General features: G+C 40.5%; 2 non-coding genes across 2 annotated transcripts; both read left to right on the top strand.

The window, feature by feature from the left end:
- Positions 1–42: 42 nt before the first annotated feature.
- On the top strand, positions 43–206 carry LOC125999892 (U1 spliceosomal RNA). Its single transcript, XR_007492337.1, has one exon. It is a non-coding gene; the product is annotated as a U1 spliceosomal RNA (small nuclear RNA).
- A 2,062-nt stretch (positions 207–2,268) lies between these two features.
- Positions 2,269–2,439, top strand: LOC125999939 (U1 spliceosomal RNA). The gene has a single exon (XR_007492366.1). It is a non-coding gene; the product is annotated as a U1 spliceosomal RNA (small nuclear RNA).
- The last annotated feature ends 22,830 nt before the right edge of the window (positions 2,440–25,269 follow it).

Below are 25,269 nucleotides of genomic sequence, written 5' to 3' on the forward strand. Positions count from 1 at the left end.
CAGCTGCAGCCTTCCTCTCCAGTTTGAAAAAGCATGAGATTGATACTTACCTGGCAGGGGAGATACCATGATCACGAATGTGGTTTTCCCAGGACGAGGCTCACACATTGTACTCCGTGTGTGCTGACCCCTGTGATTTTTCCAAATGTGGGAAACTCGACTGCATAATTTGTGGTAGTGGGGCACTGCGTTCCCTCTCTCTCCTGAAAAAGAAAAAAAAGCATGGGATTGGAGTTTTCCTCCTCTGCCCCGCCCCCTCAGAGCCCAATTGCCAGACCTGGCCCTGAAGACCAGTTTGGCATGGGGGGAACTCGTTCTCCTGGTCTATGTTGTCATCCCAGGAGGCCATTGGCCAGCTGTCTGCCCAGATACCCAGTCATACCCATAGCAGAGGAGCAAGAATCCTAGCATGTTGGATTGTCTGGGTCCATCTGTAGCCTTCCTTTCCAGTTTGAAAAAGCATGGGGTTGGAGTTTCCCACCTCCGCACTCCCCCCAGAGCACAGTTGCCAGACCTGGCCCTGAAGACCAGTTTGTCATGGGGGGATCTCGGTCTCCTGGACTATGTGGTCAGCACAGGAGGCCAATGGCTAACTGTCTGCCCAGATTCCCAGCCATACCCGTAGGAGAAGAGCAGTAATCCTGACATGTGGAATCTTCTGGGTCCAGCTGCAGCCTTCCTCTCCAGTTTGAAAAAGCATGGGATTGGAGTTTCCCTCATCTTCCCTTTCCCCAGAGCCCAGTTGCCAGACCTGACCCTGAGGACCAGTTTAGCATGGGGGGATTTCGTTGTTCTAGACTAACTGGTCAGTCCTAGAGGACATTGGCCAGCTGTCTGTGCAGATTCCCAGCCATGCCAGTAGAAGAGGAGCAGTAATCCTGGCATGTGGAATCTTCTGGGTCCAGCTGCAGCCTTCCTCTCCAGTTTGAAAAATCATGGGGGGCCCTGAGATATAGCAGAGCAGCATTTGCCTTGCAAGCAGTGGATGCAGGAACTAAGGTGGTTGGGATTGTCTGGGTCCAGCTGCAGCCTTCCTCTGCAGTATGATAAGCAAGTATGATAAGCAAGGGGGAGGAGTTTCCCTCCTCCCCACCTCCCCATCACCCCAGAGCTCAGATGCCAGTCCTGACCTTGAAAGCCAGCATGGCATGGAGGGCTCTCTGTCTCCAGGACTAGCTTTTCATTCTTATAGGCCTTTGGCCAGCTGTCTGTCCAGAATCCCAGCCACGCCAGTAGAAGAGGAGCAGTAATCTTGGCAGGTGGGATCTTCTGGGTCCAGCTTCAGGCTTCCTCTCCAGTTTGAAAAAGTATGGTATTGGAGTTTCCCTCCTCCGCCTTCCCCCAGAGCCCAGTTGCCAGACCTGGCCATGAAGACCAGTTTGGCATGGGGAAATCTTAGTGTCCTGGACTAAGTGGTCAGCACAGGAGGCCATTATCTAGCTGCCTGCCCAGATTCCCAGCCATACCCGTAGGAGAGTAGCAGGAATTCTGGCATGTGGAATTGTCCAGGTCCAGGTGCTGCCTTCCTCTCCAGTATGAAAAAGCATGGGGGAGGTGTTTGCCTCTTGCCCATCCCCTTATGGGGGGCCCTGAGAGATAGCAGAGCGATGTTTGCCTTGCAAGCAGCGGATCCAGGGGGGTTGTTTCGAATCCTGGTATCCCATATAGTCCCCAGTGTGTGCAGGAGCTATTTCTGAGCAGACAGTCAGGAGTAATCCCTGAGTACCGCCAGTGTGGCCAAAACACCAAAAAACAAACAAACAAACAAACAAAAAAAAAACAAAAAAAACATGGGATTGGAGTTTCACTCCTTTGCCCTCCCCCAAATCCCAGTTGCCAGACTTAGCCCTCAAGACCAGTTTGGCATTGAGGGATCTCAGTCTCCTGGACTAAGTGGTCAGCCAGGAGGCCATTGACCAGCTGTCTGCCCAGATACCAGCCATATCCGTAGGAGAAGAACAGGAATCCTGGCATGTGGGATCGTCTGGGTCCAGCTGCAGCCTCTCTCTCCATTATAAAATGCATGGGGGTGGAGTTTGACTCCTCCCCATCCCCCCAGAGCTCAGGTGCCAGGCCTGGCTATGAAAGCCAGCCTGGCATGGGGGGCTCTCGGTCTCCAGAACTAACTGGTCAGTCCTGGTGGCCTTTGGCTAGTTTTCTGTCCAGAATACCAGCCTGGCCAGTAGAAGAGGAGCAGTAATCCTGACATGTGGGATCTTCTGGGTCCAGCTGCAGCCATCCTCTCCAGTTTGAAAAAGCATGGGATTGATATTTACTTGGCAGGGGAGATACCATGATCACGAAAGTGGTTTCCCCAGAGTGAGGGTCACCCATTGCACTCCGGGTGTGCTGACTCCTGTGATTTTCCCAAATGTGGGAAACTCGACTGCATAATTTGTGGTAGTGGGGGACTGCATTTCCCTTCTCTACCCTCCCCCCATAGAACAGTTGCCAGACCTGGCCCTGAAGACCAGTTTGGCATGGGGGGATCTCGGTCTCCTAGACTAAGTTGTCAGCCCAGGAGGTCATTGGCCAGCTGTCAGCCCGGATTCCCAGCCATACCCGTAGGAGAGTAGCCGGAATCCTGTCATGTGGAATCGTCTGGGTCCAGCTGCTACCTCCCTCTCCAGTATGAAAAAGCATGGGGGAGGATTTTGCCTCTTGCCCATCCCCCCCGAGCTCACATGCCAGGCCTGGCCTCAAAAGCCAGCCTTTGCATGGCAGGCTCTCAGTCTCCAGGACAATCTGGTCAGTTCTGGAGGCCTTTGGCCAGCTGTCTGCCCAGATTCCCAGCCATACCCGTAGGAGAGGAGCAAGAATCCTGTCATGTGGGATCATCTGCGTCTAGCTGCAGCCTTCCTCTCCAGTATGATAAGCATGGGGGAGGTGTTTGCCCCCTCCTGATCACCCCAAGGCTCAGATACCAGGCCTGGCCTTGAAAACCAGCCTGGCGTGGGGAACTCTCTGTCTCCCGGACTAACTGGTCTGTCCTGGAGGCCTTTGGCCAGCTGTCTGTCCAGATTCCCAGCCATGCCAGTACAGGAGGAGCAGTAATCTTGGTAGGTGGGATCTTCTGTGTCTAGCTGCAGCCTTCCTCTCCAGTTTGAAAAAGCATGAGATTGGAGTTTCCCTCCTCCGCCCTCCTCCCAGAGCCCTGTTGCCAGTCCTGGCCCTGAAGTTTGGCATGGAGGGATCTAGGTCTCCTGGACTAAGTAGTCATACCAGGAGACCATTGGCCAGCTGTCTGCCCAGATTCCCAGCCATACCCGTAGGCGAGGAGCAAGAATCCTGTCATGTGGGGTCCAGCTGCAGTCTTTCTTTCCAGTATGATAAGCATGGGGGAGGAGTTTGCCTCCTCCCCATCACCCCAGAGCTCAGATGCCAGGCCTGGCCTTGAAAACCAGACTGGCATGGGGGACTCTATTTCTCCAAGACTAACTGGTCAGTCCTGGAGGCCTTTGGCCAGCTATCGGTCCAGATTCCCAGCCATGCTATAAAAGAGGAGCAGTAATCCTGGCATGTGGGATCGTTTGGTTGCAGCTTCAGCCTCCCTCTCCATTAAGAAAAAACATTTGAGAGGATTTTGCCTCCTCCCCATCCCCCCAGAGCTCAGATGCCAAGTCTGACCCTGAAATTTATCCTGGCAGCGGGGGCACTTGGTTCCAGGACTAACTGGTTAGTCCTGAAGGGCTTTTGCCAGCTGTCTGTCAGAATTCCCAGCCATGCCAGTAGAGGAGGAGCAGTAATCCTGGCATGTGAGATTTTCTGGGTCCAGCTACAGCCTTCTCTCCAGTTTAAAAAAGCATGGGATTGGAGTTTTCTTCCTCTGCCCTCCCCACAGAGCCCAATTGCCAGACCTGGCCCTGAAGACCAGTTTGGCATGGGGGGATCTCATTCTCCTGGATGACGTTGTCAGCCCAGGAGGTCATTGACCAGCTGTCTGCCCAGATTCTCAGCCATACCCTTAGGAGATGAGCAAGAATACTGGCATGTTGTATCATCTGGGCCCAGCTGCAACCTTCCTCTTCAGTTTGAAAAAGCATGGAATTGGAGTTTTCCTTATCTGCCCTCCCTCCACAGCCCATTTTCCAGACCTGGCCCTGAAGACCAGTTTGGCATGGGAGAATCTCGGTCTCTTGTACTATGTGGTCAGCACAGGAGGCCAATAGCTAACTGTCTGCCCAGATTACCAGCCATACCCGTAGGAGAGGAGCAAGAATCCTTGCATGTGGGATCATTTCGGTCTAGCTGCAGCCTCCCTCTCCAGTATGAAAAAGCATTGGGGAGGAGGCACCTCCCCATACCCCCACAGCTCAGATGCCAAACCTGGCCTTGAAAGCCAGCCTGGCAGGAGGGGCTCTCAGTCTTCAGGTCTAACTGGTCAGTCCTGGAGGCCTTTGGCCAGCTGTCTGTCCAGATTCCCAGCCATGCCAGTACAGGAGGAGCAGTAATCCTGGCATGTGGGATCTTCTGTGTCCAGGTGAAGCCTTCCACTCCAGTTTGAAAAAGTATGGGGTTGGTGTTTCACTCCTCCCCACCCCACCCCCAGAGCCAAGTTGCTAGACCAGGCCCTGAAGATTAGTTTGGTATGGGGGAATCTCGGTCTCCTGGACTATGTGGTCAGCCCAGGAGGCCATTGGCCAGCTGTCCACCCAGATTCCCAGCCATACCCATAGGAGAGGAGCCGCAATCCTGCAATGTGGGATCATCTGGGTCCAGCTGCAGCCTCCCTCTCCAGTATGAAAAAGCATGGGGTAGGAGTTTGCCTCCTCCCTATCCCCCCAGAGCTCAGATGCCAGGCCTGGTCTTGAAATCCAGCCTGGTGTGGGGGGCTCTCAGTCTCCAGGGCTAACTGGTCAGTCTGGAGGCCTTTGGCCAGCTGTCTGTTCAGTTTCCCAGCCATTCCTCCTAATGTATGTGTGCTCCCCTCTATTTATTGCAGCACTCAGTATAATAGCTAAGTCTTGGAACCAACCTCTATGTCCAACAACTGACGAGTGGGACATTATTATGTGGTATCTATACATAATGGAATACTACATGGCTGTCAGGAATGATACAGTCATGTACTTTGCAGCAACTTGGATGGACCTAGAGCATATTTTGTTAAATGAAGTAAGTCAGAAGATGAAAGATATACACAAAATGATAACGTTTTTCTGAAGCACCTAGAACATACACTTTATATACAACTAATACTCAACAGTCAATAACAGGGTTTAACAGGCTAGAAACTCCAAACACTGTAACAGTTAACATACACCAGGGAGCAGTGTCCGAAACACATGAAAGAAGAACAACACAAACTCTTGACTACACATTATACCACAAAGAAACCAGCAACATTAGAAACAGCGGCATAGAGAGAACAGGTATGTAATCTACACAGGTATGTAATCAGCCTTCTATTACAAAGGTCCATAATAATACCTTAGGGAATTTATACATGATTACAGGTAAAGAATATCATGGGAAATCACTGACTCCAATGAAAACATCTCATAACAATAAGTTTTAATGCCTTAATTTTACTATACTTAAAATAACCTCTCAGCTTTTCTGTCCACAGGCATTCTTGATACAAAGAGTGGACACACTAAGATGGCATCTCGTGGCCCAGTCACATGAGATACTATACCCAGCTTGCACTACGAGAATGCCCCGAGAAAATTCTTTAACATACACTTTATCTCTAGGTTATACCTTCTTTTAGGACTAGAAGCATGTGACCTGCCAGAACACCGAAGAAGCATCTTTGAACTACAGACTTATTCTACAGGCCCTACTCATCGAATACATTCAAGCAAACTAGCATTCCCTTGCCCCTTTCTCCTCTCTTCTCACTACTTCCTTTTTCTTTTTCTTCTTTCTTTCTTCTCTTTTTTTTAAATGTATTTTCTCTTCTTTTCTTTCTTGTCCCTTACATATACTTCCCCCTTACCCCATTTGGAAATCCGACTCTCACTTCACCCCCAATCCCATCCAGATTTCCCACTTTATTAAAACTCTTCACCCTCAGTTCTTAATCTATTAGTTATCAAGACTGACCTCCTAACCCAACGAACCAGTACCCAGCACCCAAGCGGAGGGACACCAAGTTAAACCCACACCTCATCCCTGGGAAGAAAAGGCTACCAACTCCTCTGCTGACTAATGCTGCATGGCCCTCCTTACCAACTCTTCCTAACGTTACTTCAAACCGGACTTAGCACTAAAAGTATCCCCAAAGCGAGAACTCTTCCCAAGACCTCCCTGCTGCAAAGCTTTTGCCAATCTCAAGAACGTCAGGGTGTGTAATGAAAAGGTGCCCAGGAACCCACACACCACAAGAAAATCTCAAAAGACTATGGGGAAACATATAGTTCCATCATAAGTATAAGACCTGTATAGCATTACCTCTTTACCTGCTTTTCCCCAAATGTAAGATAGTCTCTTGCATCATTTTGTTCTTGTAATTACTTTATTTCATTTTTTAAAATCTTTGTTCCTTTTATATATACATATATATATATGAGCACATATATTGTATTTCTATTTTTATCTTTTTTGGGTGTGTGACCTGTTTCCGTTTTTTCTTTTTCCACCACCAAATGCACCGGCAATATAATGTAGCACCATTTCTCCCTACAAAGACACACTAAAAAAGGGGAAAATCTTACATATAAAAACGAGCTCTTATCTACTAGGGATAAGAACTCATACTTGTTTACAATACAGGGACATCTCCCACCTTGAAAATATGTCATGTGGACCCAACTTAGATGCCAGGTGATTAGACACCCTCTCTCCAGCCTTGAACCTTGGATCCCAGATATAGAAACAACACAGTTCTTCACGACAGCTACAGGAAGCAAATCCCATCCAGGACATCCTCAATACTGCTCGGACACCAACAAGTGCCAGCTCTAATGTGATATCCTGACAACGAGGAAAATGGGAACAACTTGACCTAAGATCAGGTTATCCTACCCCTCCAGCTGACGATAAGATAAAATCAGAAGACTTGTCACCCTTTGGTCAGTACAAAAGCCAAGATCGTGATTTATAGAAGACTGACTGTTAGAAACAAGACCGGACTCTATGTATCCTGTGACCAATAAAAAAAAACCCTAGTCTAGGGTTTGAGCTACGACCTGCACAACAACCATAACCCAGTTCCAAAGGTCAGTCTGAGACAATTGCAATAAAGTGGGTCTTCTGGAAACACAACGAAAGACGCTATCATAGGCTCCATCCTAAGATCAGCACAAAGACCAAGACCACCAAACACAAAAGACAGATTAAAATGACACTGAGGGAACAGAACTTCTAGAACCACAGAGAAAGGCTTCATCATAAGTTCTACCCCTTGACCTGTGCAGATACCGAGATCTCTAGATACAAAGATCTGATTTTATCACAAAGGACGAAGAAGTCTTCCAAACACCATGAAAGCACCAAGGGGAGAGTAAATGAACCTGAACAGAGTCTATAGTTAATCCCATGACAATATACTCCAAGGGTGGAAAAAACCTGTATCTCTTAGGCCAAGGGAATTCCCTTTCGAATGACCCCAATATTTACTGTACCTGTGCAGGAGGGAAAAAATGCACAAAACAATTTTTTTTCAAGTTTGCAGTAACTTTATTAGGTTAATTTTTTTTTAATTTATTTAAACACCTTAATTACATACATGATTGTGTTTGGGTTTCAGTCATGTAAAGAACACCACCCATCACCAGTGCAACATTCCCATCACCAATGTCCCAAGTCTCCCTTCGCCCCACCCGACCCCCCCCTTACTCTAGACAGGCTCTCCATTTTCCTCATACATTCTCATTATTAGGACAGTTCAAAATGTAGTTATTTCCCTAACTAAACTCATCACTCTTTGTGGTGAGCTTCCCGAGGTGAGCTGGAACTTCCAGCTCTTTTCTCTTTTGTGTCTGAAAATTATTATTACAAGGGTGTCTTTCATTTTTCTTAAAACCCATAGATGGGTGAGACCATTCTGCGTTTTTCTCTCTCTCTGACTAATTTCACTCAGCATAATAGATTCCGTGTACATCCAAGTATAGGAAAATTTCATGACTTCATCTCTCCTGACAGCTGCATAATATTCCATTGTGTATATGTACCACTTTTTCTTTAGCCATTCGTCTGTTGAAGGGCATCTTGGTGGTTTCCAGAGTCTTGCTATGGTAAATAGTGCTGCAATGAATATATGTGTAAGGAAGGGGTTTTTGTATTGTATTTTTGTGTTCCTAGGGTATATTCCTAGGAGTGGTATAGCTGGATCATATGGGAAGTCGATTTCCAGTTTTTGGAAGCATCTCCATATCGCTTTCCATAAAGGTTGAACTAGACGGCATTCCCACCAGCAGAGGATGAGTTCCTTTCTCTCCACATCCCCGCCAACACTGTTATTCTCATTCTTTGTGATGTGTGCCATTCTCTGGGGTGCGAGGTGGTATCTCATCGTTGTTTTGATTTGCATCTCCCTGATGATTAGTGATGTGGAACATTTTTTCATGTGTCTTTTGGCCATGTGTATTTCTTCTTTGTCAAAGTGTCTGTTCATTAATTCTCCCCATTTTTTGATGGGGTTAGATGTTTTATTTCTTGTAAAGTTCTGTCCGTGCCTTGTATATTTTGGAGATTAGCCCCTTATCTGATGGGTATTGGGTGAATAGTTTCTCCCACTCAGTGGGTGGCTCTTATCCTGGGCACTATTTCCTTTGAGATGCAGAAGCTTCTCAGCTTAATATATTCCCATCTGTTAATCTCTGCTTTCACTTGCTTGGAGAGTGCAGTTTCCTCCTTGAAGATGCCTGTAATGTCCTGGAGTGTTTTGCCTATGTGCTGTTCTATATATCTTATGGTTTTGGGGCTGATATCGAGGTCTTTAATCCATTTGGATTTTACCTTCGTACATGAAGTTAGCTGGGGGTCTAAGTTCAATTTTTTGCAAGTGGCTATCCAATTGTGCCAACACCACTTGTTGAAGAGGCTTTCCCTGCTCCATTTAGGATTTCCTGCTCCTTTATCAAAAATTAGGTGGGGAACATTTTCTGAGTATTCAAGCCTATTCCACTGATTTGAGGACCTATCCTTATTCCAATACCATGCTGTTTTGATAACTGTTGCTTTGTAGTACAGTTTAAAGTTGGGGAAAGTAATTCCTCCCATATTCTTTTTCCCAATGATTGCTTTAGCTATTCGAGGGTGTTTATTGTTCCAAATGAATTTCAAAAGTGTCTGATCCACTTCTTTGAAGAATGTCATGGGTATCTTTAGAGGGATGGCATTAAATCTGTGTAATGCCTTGGGGAGTATTGCCATTTTGATGATGTTAATCCTGCCAATCCATGAGCAGGGTATGCGTTTCCATTTCCGTGTGTCCTCTCTTATTTCTTGGAGCAGAGTTTTATAGTTTTCCTTGTATAGGTCCTTCACATATTTAGTCAAGTTGATTCCAAGAAATTTGAGTTTGTGTGGCACTATTGTGAATGGGGTTGTTTCCTTAATGTCCATTTCATCCTTATTACTATTGGTGTATAGAAAGGCCATTGATTTTTGTGTGTTAATTTTGTAGCCTGCCACCTTGCTATATGAGTCTATTGTTTCTAGAAGCTTTTTGACAGAGTCTTTAGGGTTTTCTAAGTAGAGTATCATGTCATCTGCAAACAGTGAGAGCTTGACTTACATGTATTATTATTTATATTAATTATATAGTATGTTATGTTACTATATTATGTTATGTTAGTTCACCTCAATATGTTAATTTTGTCTCTTGAATAAATTCGTACAATAAAACAATTAAAAAAAAGAAATAATGACTAGATTACAAAGGCTATTCACAGAATGGTAGAAACTATTCACCATATATCTATCAGATATGTGGCTAACATCTAAGATACACAAGGTACCGACAGAATTTAACAAGAAAAAGACATGTAACCCCATCAAAAATTGGGAAGAAGAAATGAATAGACACTTCCTCTAGGAAGAAATAAAGATGGCCCAAAGGCACATGCAAAAATGCTCCACATCACTAATCAATAAGTAGATGCAAACCAGAACAACAATGAGGTATCATTTTATGCCACAGAGACTGCTACTCATTACAAATCACAAGAACAATCAGTGCTGTCAAGGATGTTGGGAGAAAAGAACTCTCATTCACTGCTGGTGGGAATACTGTCTCGTCCAGACTTTATGGAAAACAACATGGAGATTCCTCAAAAAACTGGAATTTGAGCTCCCATATAATCTAGCTATGCTAATCTTATGGATATACCCTAGGAACACAAAAACACAATATAAAATGCCCTCTGCTTACCTATGTTAATTGCGGCTCTATATACAATAGCTAGAATCAGGAGACGACTGTCATGCCCAAATACAGATGAATGGCTAAAAAAATGTGATACGTATACACAATGGAATACTATGCAGCCATCAGAAAAAATGAAATCATGAAATTTTCCTACACTTGGAAGGACATGGATACTATTATGGTGAGTGAAATGAGGCAGAGGGAGAAATATAGACACAGAATAGACTAACTCATCTGAAAAATAAAAGAGAGTAGGGTAACAATACCCAGAGACAATAGAGTTGAGATTTGAAAGGACCAGCCTACGACATGAAGCTTACCACAAAGATTGATGAGCACACTTAGAGTAATAACTAACCAACACCTATCGTGATAATGATAGTGAGTGAGAAAATAAAATGCCTGTCTGTAGACAGGCATGGAGTGAGGGACGAGAGAAATGGGGCATTGGTTATGGGAATGTTGCACTGGTTAAGGACGGTGTACTTTCTTGACTGAAACCCAAGTACAAACATATTTGTAATCATGGTGCTTAAATAAATATATGAATTTTAAAAATCAGGCATAGGACAAGTGTCTTTTGAGGGTATGGAGAAATTAAATCCTTTAAGAACTGCTATTGTGAATGTACAGCTCTCCATTTGCTATGGAAAACAGCATGAAAGTTCTGAAAGAAATGGAAAGTAGAATAAATATACTTCAGCAATCTTCTATGTAATCTGTCTAAAGTTGTTGAAAACAGCACCTTGAGAAGATATTTGTGTACTTGTGCTCATAATAGTATTATTCACAGTAGACTGTTGGTTTACTGGTCTACCATAATCAATATTTGTAATACACCCTAGGGTGTGATCTGGTGATGGGATATTGGATTATTCCCTACTTGATCTTTCTCTCCCACCTTAGGGTGTGGCCTGATTCTTGTCAATAAAAGGAGGGTTCTGAGGAAGTCAGAGGCTCATTCTTTGATTGTCCACTGAGCTATGTTTATTCTAGGAGCAGACAGCTTGGGTGGTTGAATTCTTTTCTTGAGGGCTGAATTTTCTGAACCAATTCTTGTACCTCTTCACTATGTAAATTATGTCCTGTGTCAACATTTGCTTCCAGGCCTGCATCTCACCAGATTCTCATTTTGGAGCACTAACAGTAAGTAAGCAGGCTTCTTACACAGTGCTTTTCAGATAGTCAATTAGGACTCCACTAACAGTAGAACAGAGTTAGAAGTATCCCAATGTTCATTGACCAGCATATGACTAAACAACACGTGTAATATACAGACAAATAAAATATTATTGAGCCTTAGAAAGAGATTTATGACATAAGATATGACAAAGATATAGAGTAAAGAAATTGTGCTAATGAAATGAGCCAGTCACAAAAGTACTGATGTTGTGATTTCACTTATATGAGATATAAATAGTCAAATTTATAGAGACAGAATGAATGGTGACTTCCAGTGACTGGGAGAAAAGTTTCTGTCTTATAAAGTGAAAAGAATTCAGGATAAAGGTCAGGTAAGGCAGGTACATCACTTGTCTTGCATGTGGCTGACACTGGTTTGATCCCCAGTACCTTATATGTTCCTGAACTCCTTTAGGAAACCTGATTGCAGAGCCAGGTGTAAACTTTGGACCATGCCAGATGTGCTCCACTCCCAGATAGATAAATGAAAATAATAAAGTTTCAACTTGCTCATCTATTACAAATCTTTCAATTGACTGGACTCTGGTAGGTGGTTCTTTGTCTGAGGCTTCTTACACAGTGCCTTTCAGATACTCAATTAGGGCTTCAGTTCACAGAAGATTTAAGAGGGACTGAATAAGCAAGGTGGTGCAGTCACATGATGGCAAGTGGGAGTGACCATACTCAATGCAGTTAGTCTGGGGCAGTTAAAAGGCATATCTTTCATCTCTCTGTATGAATTAGTCTTTGTACATGGGTTGGATTCCCCAGAGACAATAATTGCTTCAAGAGGGAACTTTGAGAGAAAGAAGAGTCCATTTTTTAAGAAACTAAAGTCAAACATAAACAGCATCTTTCTAAGTAGCTTGGAAGCTGGTTAGTATAATTTCTACTTTATCTTGAGGAAAATGAGTCATTTGTGAACTTATGTCCAAGGAAGTGAAACTATTAAAACACTACACTGGAGATGTGCATGGTTGGGGAGTTCATTTTTGGAGCTATGTACCACAAAGCTAATTCCACTTTTATTCGCTAAATTGCAATTTTGCCTGTAGCAGAAGATGAAAGCACAAAGGCAGAGTTAAGTTCCTGCCGTTTCTTTAATAACAATAAAATCTCTGGAGGATTAAAATATTTACATCTAGGGCCCAGAGTCATAGTTCAGTAGAAATGGTATTTGCCTTGCACATGGCCTAGTAGGGTTTAGTCCTCATCACCCCATATGGACTCCCACACCACAAGAGTGATTCTTGAGTGTAGAGACAAGAATGTTCCCTTAGCACCGCCAGAGGAAACCCACTCCCCATATTTTCTCAACTGTTCTGCTCTTTTGTGTATTAGGATGATTTTTATTCATGTTCTTTACCACGGTCTCTGCTGTGCCTTTCAGCGACTGCAATACACTTCCTTATCTCCTTTATTGGGGGTTTGCCAATGGTATAGGTTTTGAAGAAGGCGATGCAGCCAGATGAATCTCATGTCTCATTGGAAGTTAAAATGTGTGTAGTTCATTTTGGGTTCTTGTGCTTCTATAACCATCCTTTAGAGGAATATTAAACCCCTAGGTACTGATGCCTTTAATCTCTCTGTCATAGAATGAGAAATACATGGGAAAATTTTACCTTAACCCAAGGTGAGTTCATACCTGGCCTGAAACCCTGTTATTAAAAAATAATAACACATATAGGTTGTTAAAGGTCATTGATATTTAGGGGTTATTTTCTTGCTACAGCAGATGCTTTCTAATATAATAGCTAACAATGATGAGTACTTTTAGAGTGACATTTAGTTAAATACCGTATGTTGATTATATCTTTTAAATTTTTATTTTATTGAAACAATTTTGATTTGCAAGTCTTTCATAGTTGAATTTCAGAGAAATAGTGAGTCAAAGCCCTTTCCACTATCAGTGTCAACCTCCATCCACCATTGTGCTCTGAGTCCATCCTACACCACCACACTTTGGCCCCTGATCTGCCAGTATAACAAGCTCATTTCAGTTTAAATTGTTAAAGTTTAGGTCCCTTGATTCTATTGTCATTGACTTTTGCTTATATATGTAGTTCTGTCCTTAGTTTACCTTTGACAATGCATCCGAGTCCACGTGGCCCCTGCCCAAGACTTTCTTTATGCCTTTCTTCTTAGTTATATGAAAAAAATATTGCCGGAATATGTGGCAAAACAAAGTAATACCTGTTCCAAGGTTCTGTGAAAAAGGCGGGAGCCTGTATTTAAAAAAATAATAGCAAAAAATGGTGTGTTTGTGGAAGTTTTGGTGGTTTTTTTTTTTTTTGGTTGTTGCTGTTGTTGTTTTGTATTTGCATCAGCACGGCAAAAGATGGGGAAAATAGAAAGGAAAAACCTGTGGACTGAAAACAGGGAGACCCTACTCAAGAAGCATTCTGCTATAAGACTAACTACAGGCTATAGGCATACAAAGTTATCTAGCCCCAAAGTCTTTCTTTGTGGTCCCAGTAAAAGTTCTTGTGAATCATGGTAGTCACAGTCAGGTTTCTGTAGTTAGAGATATTGGTTTTTGTACAGATTCTATGTCAAGGAAGTTTCTGGTTTCATCTTACCATGAGGTGTCAATGCAGGGAACCCTGTTCTGAAAGCAAGATGTTGCTGTTACTGAGTCTTCTGAACCTACTCTGGAGCAAGTTGGTGTCACGGCAGCATTAAGGCTTTCCCTGGTAGAAGTCCTATTCCTGGTGCTGATGCAGAAAACCGTGCTGGTTCCACAAATGGGATCCAAGGCTCAGGGGTGAATGGCTAATGTCTGATCTTCTGAAGCCTAAGCCAAGTCACTATGACAAAACTTCAGTGTGTAAGGACTCACTGCAATATAAAATATATGTGTTCATAGCCCTATTAGATTAAAAAATTGTTTTATTTTATTTTATTTGTTTCATTTTAATATGTCTATGCAAAAGGAACAATGCAACATAATAATACTGGAGCAAATGGGGTAAAATTAACAAGCCAAACTATCCCTATAACCTGGTTCTAACACTAACTCAGAACCCAAGAGAAATTTATCTAATAGAATTTTCTACAAACAGATCCAAAAAAAGGAATGGGAAAAACTACCTCAACATAAGGAAAAAGATAATAGGACTTACACCTATGAAGGAAATACATTTAAAGGAATATACAAAGGAGATATACATATCCCCTCTAAGTTTTTTGAAATCGACTGTGTGGGGGGATAAAATCTGTAGCACATCTGCAGCCTGCGACATGGCCTTTTAGAGTCTAAGAAAATGGCTCCCAACAGTCACGTATCAGGAAACTTCCTCGAGCTGGGTGTTTCTCAAAAGCCAAACTTGGTAGCAAGCAACAGTCCACAGCAAAGGGAAGTGGAAGAAAAGGAGTCTCTCAGAGCAAACCAGCAGTAGTGTTGGTGACAGCTTCTTCTCGGGCCAGAGCAAGGCAGGCTGGAAAACTGTCCTTTTGCTTTGGGAGCTGGTTGGTAGGTGCTTGGGGTGGGGTGGGGTAACATTTCGGGTTCCTGAGGAGTTAAAAACTGAGGATGAAAAGAGTTAAATGCAGAAATAACAGAACAGGACTTAGAGCATGAAGGGCTAGAGAAGGATTTGTAAAGTGGTAAGTAGTGGGGAAGGGAAGGAGGGGTTATATATAACAGGAGGAATATCAATATACAACATAGACGTTATGTATATTACAAACGGACATTAAATAGACATTGAGATGGCCAACAATACACTCACACACACATAGACAGACACTGAGGATTTATCCATAGGTTACAGTTGAAAGGTGACCCAGGTGGAATGGGTCAAAATGCTTAAAAAAATATAAAGCCGGCAAGTCAGATGTAAAGGTTTTCTATTTTCTAGGAAAATCATCATTATTGAGGGTAAACTTTACTGAAGAAAGGCTTCTTGTGTTGGATTGTGTAGAGAATTGTTAAAAAAAAAAGTCATAATCTTTGAGTCTAGAAAACTAAGTGGTATGATAATGAGCACTATAAGGGAAGTCTACACCATGAAGTATCATCTAGAGCAGGGGTCTTCAAACTTTTTAAACAGGGGATCAGTTCACTGTCATGATGCCTCTCTGAGGCGATACCCTTCTGTTGGTGGACTCCCTACTGAAGTAAGGTGGTGCGGTGCCTGAGTCAGTGTCCTGGCAGTAGACTAAGCTGGGACCGGAACTACCTAGGCTGGCCTCAGTGGTCCAGACAAATCCCGGCCTGGATGGAAAATGCACCCATTTAGTAGTGGAATGAAAACGGGCTCCAAGTCTGTCTTGACCTAGGACTTCCCACTTCCCAATGAGGTCGAAAATAAAGCAGACAGCTTTGTAATTCTCAATAATTTATTTACTCCCAGGGTATTTTTTCTAGGCTAAGGCTCGAGGCATTCCTTGAGTGCAGTGGGGGATTATGACAGAAAGTGCTGCCAAGACTATGAATGGCAAAGCGGGTGTTGGACTAATACACTCCTCACTCACTCACTGAGGACTATCTGGATAGATCCCTAGATGCCTGTCCTCCAGTGGTAGCTGGGACCGTAAGCCCTATAATTTCCAGAAGTGCCCTCCTCATTAGGCCCATTTCCCTCACTAGTACTGACATTGTACACAGCATCTAGACGTAAATTGTTGGATGAACCAGGGGGGCTGGGCCCCATGGTATCCTTAACACATAGGTCATTCTGTTGGGCCCCCGATTCAGCACCTTTGCTAACATCATTAGTGTTAAGTCCAGGGGGAAATCCCCCAAGGGGGGGCAGCATCATCTTCCTTCTTTTTGCAGCCATTTTGTCCTCTGGGCACTCAGGTATCCGGTTGTTATTTTTCTTGTTGTTAGTCCCGAGGATAGGCTGGTCTCTCCGGAAGTTGGAGTTGTAGTAGACCTGCAAAATTGTAACTAAGGGGGGGGGCATATTCCACCCCTTAGCCCCCAGGCTGCCAGCAAAGACCTTTGTTTGCCAGGGAGTTGGAGATTTCCAAGCATTACCTGGGTGGCTGGGGAAAGTGGTGTAGGGTCTGAACTTGGGCCCCAGAGGCAGCCAGGTATGGCCCCCACATTGCTCTGGGCCACAAGCAACTCTCTCTCGAAGTAACTGTTCTCTTTAGAATTTTAAACTGTTCAGTTTCATGTATTTTTTGACAATGTAACCACTTTCCCCATATCGATTAAATTAGCATCATACCATAGTAATAAAATAAAATAGTTATATTAAATCCAATGTACAATCATTATATATAAATTATAATTATATTAACGGTTACATTATATATCATATTCAATCTCTCTCTTGAATACAATTATATTACTTTTAGCCTGTAACATAATCATATTACTTATATAGTATGATTATAGAAACAATATTGTGTTATATTTAACTGAATTCACAATCGTATGTCCTAAAATTATATGAAATACATAATATAATTTTAGTAACTATATTACTTTAAATACTTAAATAAATATATGTTATCTAAACATAAATATAAGTAAATAATATAGCATGTTACATCTGATTATGTTATATATCTTATAATTTAACTTTACAATTTACAAATATAACGATTTTACAAAAATATATTTGAGTTGACTATAGTACGTAACGTGTAACTATATAAACTATGTAACATAATTATGTTAAGAATATGAATTAAAAATTTAAACGTGCACATCATATAGAGTTCAATTGAAAATGCATCAATATTTTATATTTTTGAATAGATATCAACATTTACATTTACATTAAATTAAATTTAAATGAATTAATTTAGGTCAATAAAATTCAAGTATGTATTTGATGTAATGAAATAAGTATAATATATGAAAATAAATATAGTACACTATGTAAGTAATTAACAATGCTATATACCATATAATTATATTAAATAGTGTCTATAGTACAATTATTGTAACTATGTTAAATCAAGTATTAATTTAAATAAATCATATAGTTATATTTTAATATGTTTATAAATATTTAATTTTATATTATTAATTATATTCTATATTTAAATTTATATTTGAATATTTTATTAGTTGAGAATTAGATTTATTTAATTATTTAACATTTAATACACGTTTTACTAATGACTAGTACAAATGATGTAAACAATATATATTAAATAATAAACAGTTAATATTGAATTTATTTCCTATCAGAATGTATATATGTTTAAATTAATAGAATTAAAATTAAAGTTTTATATCTTACATAATTATTTGTTGAAATATCTATTTTAATATACCTAACTATATAATTTAATTGAATAAATTACATTATATGTAACTAAATTACCTATGATTTGTAAAATTATCCTACAAATACTCTAGAGTGCAATTATAGTAACTCTATAGCAATAATACACCATCATTTATCATCAAATTAAATATATCATATTATATATACTTTAATAAAATAGAATTATAATAATATAGTTTGTAACTATAATTATGATAGAAATATTATAAAACCTATTGTTTCTTTTTGTTTTTTGGGCCACACCCTATGATTCTCAGGGATTACTCCAGGCTATGCACTCAGAAATCGCTCCTGGCTTGGGGGACCATATAGTATGCCAGGGGATCAAACCACGGTTTGTCCTAGGCTACCGCTGGCAAGGCAGACGCCTTACCACTCTGTGCCACTGATCTGGCCCCAATATAAAACGTATTTATAGTAACTATATGAAATAAGATATGATTAAATTCACTATTGCAAGTCACATAATTGATCTATTATAGTAGAGTATAAATATTTTATATTAGTCTACTAATATATTAATACCAAAAATCATATTTAATTTAGCATATTAAGTTTCATGCATTACTTAGTCAATAGATAGTTATCAATGTGAATTAGCAACATGAATGACTAATAATTAATAATCAATAAAATCTATCTAAATAGCATTTATTACATGTTTAATAATATGTGATCATATTAAATTTACATTTAAATTAATAAAATTTTGTGTTTTCATATTCAACTATTTATAAATACATATATAAACATACAATTAACTATATTACATTATGTATAACTGAATTAACTATAGGAGGTAACATGTAATCATATCAAATATACTTTATAATATAACTCATTTAAACATATTATGATGAGGGAACGGAGTGATAGCACAGAGCGATAGGATGTTTAACTGCATGCAGCTGACCAAGGACACCTAGGTTCAATCCCTGGCATCCCATATGGTCCCTGAAGTCAGAAGTGATTTCTGAGTGCATAGTCAGGAGTATCCCCTGTTATTTTAATCCAAGTTAATATATTATGCTCAGTGAAAGAAGTCAGAGGGAGAGAGATAGATGCAGAATACTCTCACTCATCTATGGGTTTTAAGAAAAATAAAAGACATTCCTGTAGTAATTCTCAGAGACAAAAGATAGGAGGGCTGGAAGGTCCAGCTCACTACATGAAGCTAACCACAAAGAGTGATGAGTGCAGTTAAAGAAATAAATACATTGAGAACTATCATAACAATGTGGATGAATGAGGGAAGTAGAAAGCCTGTCTAGAGAACAGGCGGGGGTGTGGTTGGGAGGAGGAAGACTTGGGACCTTGGTGATGGGAATGTTACACTGGAGTTTTTCTTTACATAGATGAACGAACCCAAGTACAATCATATTTGTAATCAAGGTGTTTAAATAAAGATATTAAATCAATATTAAATATATATTACATATAATAATATTAGTATAATTACCCATATACAGTATGTAATATACGATCAAGTTAAATGCATTATATAGTATAATAATAGTTACTACATTACATATTAAATTTACTATAGCATGTAAAATGTAAATATATAAAGTATATTATAGAATATAATAATTTTGAATATCTTAAATTACCCAATTAAATAAAATATACATTACATAATTTAAAATATAATGTTAATATTATTTTGTTAATAGTTTTAGATGCATAGCATTAAATTAAAATTAGATCTGTATGTTTTATATATTCAAGTATTTATTTAAATGTATTTAAATATGAATGAAATTTATTACATTACATATACTTATTACATATACTACAGTATACAACATGTAATCATATTAAATTACTATTTAATATAATTGAAATGATAATTTCACATTCAATTTAATTTAATTGTATATATTATATGTAAATTAACACAGAAAATATTGTGTATTATTGTATATAATTAAATCTATATTTAATTCAGTTTCATATTAATCATACCAAATAATGTAAATACCAGAAGAGCACTATGCTCTAATAATTATTATGAATAATTAAATACTACTAAATGCTATGTTGATTTACATATTATTCTATTTGGTTTTAAAATTAATAAATTTAAATGAATAAAACTCCATTAAAGTTAAAATCACCCATTTTATATACTTCAACAATTGTTTGAATTATTCATGATTAGCTAAGCACAGGCAAAGTTATACAATAGAGTCTCAGCACAACAACATGGAAACAACACTACAATGGAACCATAGAATCTTAATCAATAAAAATAGAATTTAAAAACATTACCTCTTCAGCTCCCAACAAACTCTGTATTGCTCAGTTGGAACTAATGTGTACACAAATAACATTTTGACAATTAAAGCAAAAGAAAAATCTACCCTTTTAACTATTTCCGTTGAGAAACTGTTTCTTGGTTTCTACCCTTTTATAGAAGCTGTTTCTCCTTCAATTGATTTCTTAACTGAAACAATGCCCCTTGTATACAACTAAATCCATTTTAAAAATAACTATGGCAATGCATTAGGACACAACTATCGTTTAACTGCAAAACTGTGCTGTGGGCCCCTAATCTCGTTTTATTGCAAAGCCTTTCTTCTGGCATTAGTTGGTTCCAGCGGTCCCCAGACACTGTGGCGCAGCTCTAAATCAACAACTACTAGACTGAACCCAAAATTAAGCCACCTCTTACCCACACAAGTGATCTTCAGCCATTATCTACAAACCCTAAGCATATACCATTTAAAGGGATGGCAATGTTCGGGCAAATAGTGATGTTAGAGCATTATCACTGTTAGAGCAAATACGGATCAAACTATAACAGGGGTTGGGACATTCTGATTTGCTTGCTCCCGCACCTCCACTCCCTTGAACTTCTTTGCTCTAAAAGAACCCCTTTACTTAGAAGTCGTCTGAATAGGGCCAGCAGAACAGAAGAGGGGGTAAGAAAGTATCAGTCTTTACCATCACTCGGTTGCCAGGGGTGCTGAGACTCGAGCTCGAGAAATGCATTTTGCGAAATCCGTGAAGGTTCATGAGGCGGAAGAACGTCTTCAGGCTGTCACTTTCGAAGATTCTGTCGCACTCTCTTCTTTCGAGGACTTCAGTCTGGAACTGGTTTAATTGAATGATAACGGTAAGTCCATGTTTATTCCAGTAGATGGATTCAAAAGAACTATCTTCTACAATTAACCACAGTCTGAAAAGAAATGGAAGATCAAGGATTTCATTCTTTTCTATCATATCTGCAGCAGGGTTTGGATCTTGCTGTGAAGGATGATCTACAGGTTCCGGACATTGACCTGTTTCTTCATCTATAGCTGCATATTCAGCGGTGGGCCATTTTGAAGGGCCGGGCTCAGGCTCTTCGTCAGAGCTTGACTCATCTTCAGAGGAAATCTCTATGTACTCGGTGAATTCTTCACTGGCTGTATCTTCTTCATGCCCCTCCAGAGCTTCTGGTGGCAATGTTTCCCCTGCAAATCCAAACTCTGGCCGCAGGTGTTGGATGCCACTATAATCCCACACATCTTCCGTATCCTCAGGAGGATTTAGGGTTGAATAAACAGGTAGCTCATTTGCTGACTCTGAATCACAATAGGTGAGCAAATCAGCTTGGTCCCCATACTCACTATTACTAGACAATGGACTTGACATTGGGTTAATCTAGTCCAGGGGCATTTCTACCCTAAGGCTCAGCTGAAATATCCTTGGCTTGACCCTCGACGGCCCAGTATCCAGCGGCTCAAGATTCTGGGGGGCAACCAATGGTTTATGTCATCGCCTCTTTAGTTATGACACCTGACTTCATAAAGGGGCTCACAGCCGGTCAGGACAGGGGACCTGACCAAGTGTAGGGGAGCAGAGGTGCCTTCATTTCCTTTTGCAGTTTTTCCTTTCGCAGTTTGGACAAGCTGCTTTGTGATCCCTGAGAGAATTGTGATCTTAGACATAAAGTAGAATTTCTCTATAACTTGTACATCCTCAATAGGATTCCATGCAGAATATTTTAGTGAACCCCCTCTCTTTTCCTTCCAGTTAGACACTTCCCTCCTCCATGCTAAGTGTTCCATTCCTTTCCACTTCCCCAGCCCCAGAGTGGTAGGTCCTTACAGGAAACTCACGTTCATATTCTTTATTTTTCCTGTTGCCTCTGGACATTTGTTTTTGCACAAGTTGCATTTTTAGATCACACATATGAGAGAGATTTTTTTTGACTTGTCTCACTCCCTCTGACTAATTTTATTTAGCATGGCAATTGCTGTATCCCTCCATGGTGTGCTTTTCACTTATCTTGAACAAATAATATTCCATGCTGTAGAAAGTCTGTAGTCTCTTTAATCCACTCATCTATTCTTTGACACTTGGATTGTTTCCAGCTTTGGGCTACTGTGGATAGTGCTGCAAGGAACACAAGGGTAAAACTATGTTTTTCACATTGTGTTCATGAGCCCTTGCGGTAGATGCCAAGAAGTTGAATGGCAGATCAAATGGAAACTCAATACCTCATTTGCTGAGAAATGTCTTTATTATTTTCCAGAAAGACTGCAACCAATATATTCCCATCGATAGTGTATGAAGGTTTCTTTTCCACCACACTCACATCAAGACTCTTTGCTAGTGTTCTTCTTTTATGAGTGCCAGTCTTTCTGGGGTGAGGTAATTTCTCAAATGTTACTTTGGTATGAATTTCCTAAATTTGTGATGAATCTTTATGTGCCATTTGGCCATTTCAATTATTCTTTAAGGACGTTTCTGCTCATTCATCTCCCCATTTTTGATGGGGTTACATTTGTTGTATAGCTCTAATATTGCATTATTTATTTTGCACTTATCAGATGAATAATGGGCAAAAATGATTTCCCAGTCTGTGGGGAATCTTTGTATTTTGGTCACTACTTGTTTTGAGCTGCAGAGCCTTCTGCATTGAATGTAGTCCCATTTGTCAGGCATTGTTTCTTTTTTCTTGGCTAGTGGCATTCTTCTAAGGGACCTCTAGCCTCAGTGTCATGAAGAGTTCTGACAATTTTTTCCTGTGTGTAACTCATGGATTCAGTCAGGCCTGATATTGAGGTCTTTAATCCACTCGATTTAAATGTTGTGCATGGAGTTAGAAAAGTGTCTAAATTCATTTTCCCATATGGCCAACTAGTTTTCCTAGCACTCTTAGGTGAATAGGCTTTCCTTGTACCATATTAAATATTTTTCTCCTTTTTTCAAAAATTATCTGTCTGTAAGGTAACGTAGACAGATAGAGCTGCTGCAATAAAGACATGAGTTAAGTAGACATGACACAGAAACTCATGGTGGAGGAAAGCTGTGAGGGAATATAGTGAACTGATTCTGATGAAACTTTAACTGCTTCTGAATTATTTATCCTTGGTTATCCTGATTCATTAGACCCACAGGCCTGAGTCATTAGAAACACGGTGCCTTTGGCTGCCTCACCCAACACATGGACCCTATATTTTAATCAAAAACTGGCACCTGAATATGGACACAGGACCTGAGATCCCAAGAAAACCCCAATGATGGTGAATGCCTTAAACCCCTGGTGGCTAGGCATGGCCTTCTTGAGCCAGGCTGAGAGTTTGGAGCCTAAAATGTTGGCACAATTGGTGCCTCTTCTGAACATACCAGTGACCCCTTCAGGCTAGACAGAAGCAAGCCATGAAGGGACAGAGCTGAAAACTTGGAGCAGTCTCCCACAGGCCGAATCCCACAGGCTTTCTTCTACCAAAGGTGCTTTTACCGAGCACCTTGTCCTCCAAACCTGGAGAAACCTACAGAAATAAGTGATTGGGGGAAAAGGGCCAGGTAAAAACTCCATTGGCAGGAGACTAGCAGCAGGTGGATGAACGGATCCCCCAACCTTGTTTCCAGGTCAAGAATCGAAGGCCTTTCCATCCCTGATGTCCTCAGGGGTCTAAAACAGAACGCGAAGGTAGAAATCGAACCTATCCAAATTTCAACTAAGGAGAATATGTTTTTCAGAATTTCCGAATCTTAATAGTATCTTAGTGTTATCTCTTAACCCTATTTGCATCAGTCATTACCTTATTGGTTAAAAAGAATTTTATCTGTATAGATCGTACTCTTTTGTTCTAAGACCTACTGCATACAGAAGATATTGTATCCAACTTTAGTGGTTTAATATTAGTTTTCATATTTATGGTGAAATGCATAATGTTGTTATTTTTAAGTTTTCAGCTATCCTAGTGAATGTTTCACAATTGCTATGATGTTTTATTTTGTATCTTATGTAGAACCTTATTACCAAACTGTATTATCTGCATAATGATTTTTTGATTTGGTTTAGAGAAGTTTATTTAAAGAATCTCGGATGTTCAGACTTTAACAGTGCTTGGTGTAATTATGCTAAGAATTTTCAAACTATAAGTGTATCTGCAGAAAATTTCTAATGTTTATGCTCAGAGAAGGCTAGGGAAAGAGTTGTGTTATGTATAAGATATGAAAAAGGCTCATTGTTTTGAGAAAAATTATATACATTTTAAACTTTGATGCTTTAAATTTTGTTTTGGATTTCCAGCATCTGGCAGAGAAAAGGAGAAGAAAAGTTTTATATTTTTCTCATTTTTTATTTGTTTAAAACACAAAATGTGGAAAATGGAAGTAACATTTTCCAAGTGCTATTTTGAGATGTTATTTCCACCTCGATTAACAGACCACCCCACATATGGGATGGGTTGTCTCTTTTTAAAAAAAGAATAAAAGGTGCTTGCTGGGGTGGGGGATAAAGGACATATAAAGAAGAAGCAGGAAAAGAGAGAGGGACAGGAGAAAGCTGAGCAGAGGGGCTGGTGAGGTGGCGCTAGAGGTAAGGTGTCTGCCTTATTAGCGCTAGCCAAGGAAAACAGTGCTTCGATCCCCCGGCATCCCATATGGTCCCCCCAAGCCAAGGGCAATTTCTGAGTGCTTAGCCAGGAGTAACCCCTGAGCACAAACGGGTGTGGCCCAAAAAACCAAAAAAAAAAAAAAAAAAAGAAAAAAAAAGAAAGCTGAGCAGAGAAAGCATGTGAGGAAAAGTGCATGGTGAACAGGGCCATTGAATAAAAGCAAGCTGACTCTGATGAAACTTTAATGGACTGCTTGTGAATTATTTCTCCAACGTTATCCTGTGCCATCAGATCTGTCTGCCTGAGGGAATACAACCATGGGCAGCCTCACCCAACAAGTGGAATGTGTTCTTTATATTTTTATTTTAATCAACAACTGGTGCCTGAACAAGGACACAGGAACTGAGAACCTGTGAAGTCTCCAGGGGTGGGGCCTCGAGGTGGCTAACACTTCTAATCCATCATTTTGAAGATACATGGTAGATACAATCACTACTGGCCAGTTGTCAGAAAGCAAAATAATCCTAATTGTTGGCATGCATTGTTTCTTGCTTGGGGCCACTGAGGTTGTAAACTTGAAGAATTTCTACTTGCCTAAGCCTAAATGCAGCCCTAAAATAGTTTCTGTGAGGAGAAAGGCTGAAAAGAATCCTGCTGGTTATTTGAGTTTGAAGAA

This window comes from Suncus etruscus, chromosome X, assembly GCF_024139225.1.
Source record: "Suncus etruscus isolate mSunEtr1 chromosome X, mSunEtr1.pri.cur, whole genome shotgun sequence".
In the NCBI taxonomy this organism is placed as follows: domain Eukaryota; kingdom Metazoa; phylum Chordata; class Mammalia; order Eulipotyphla; family Soricidae; genus Suncus; species Suncus etruscus.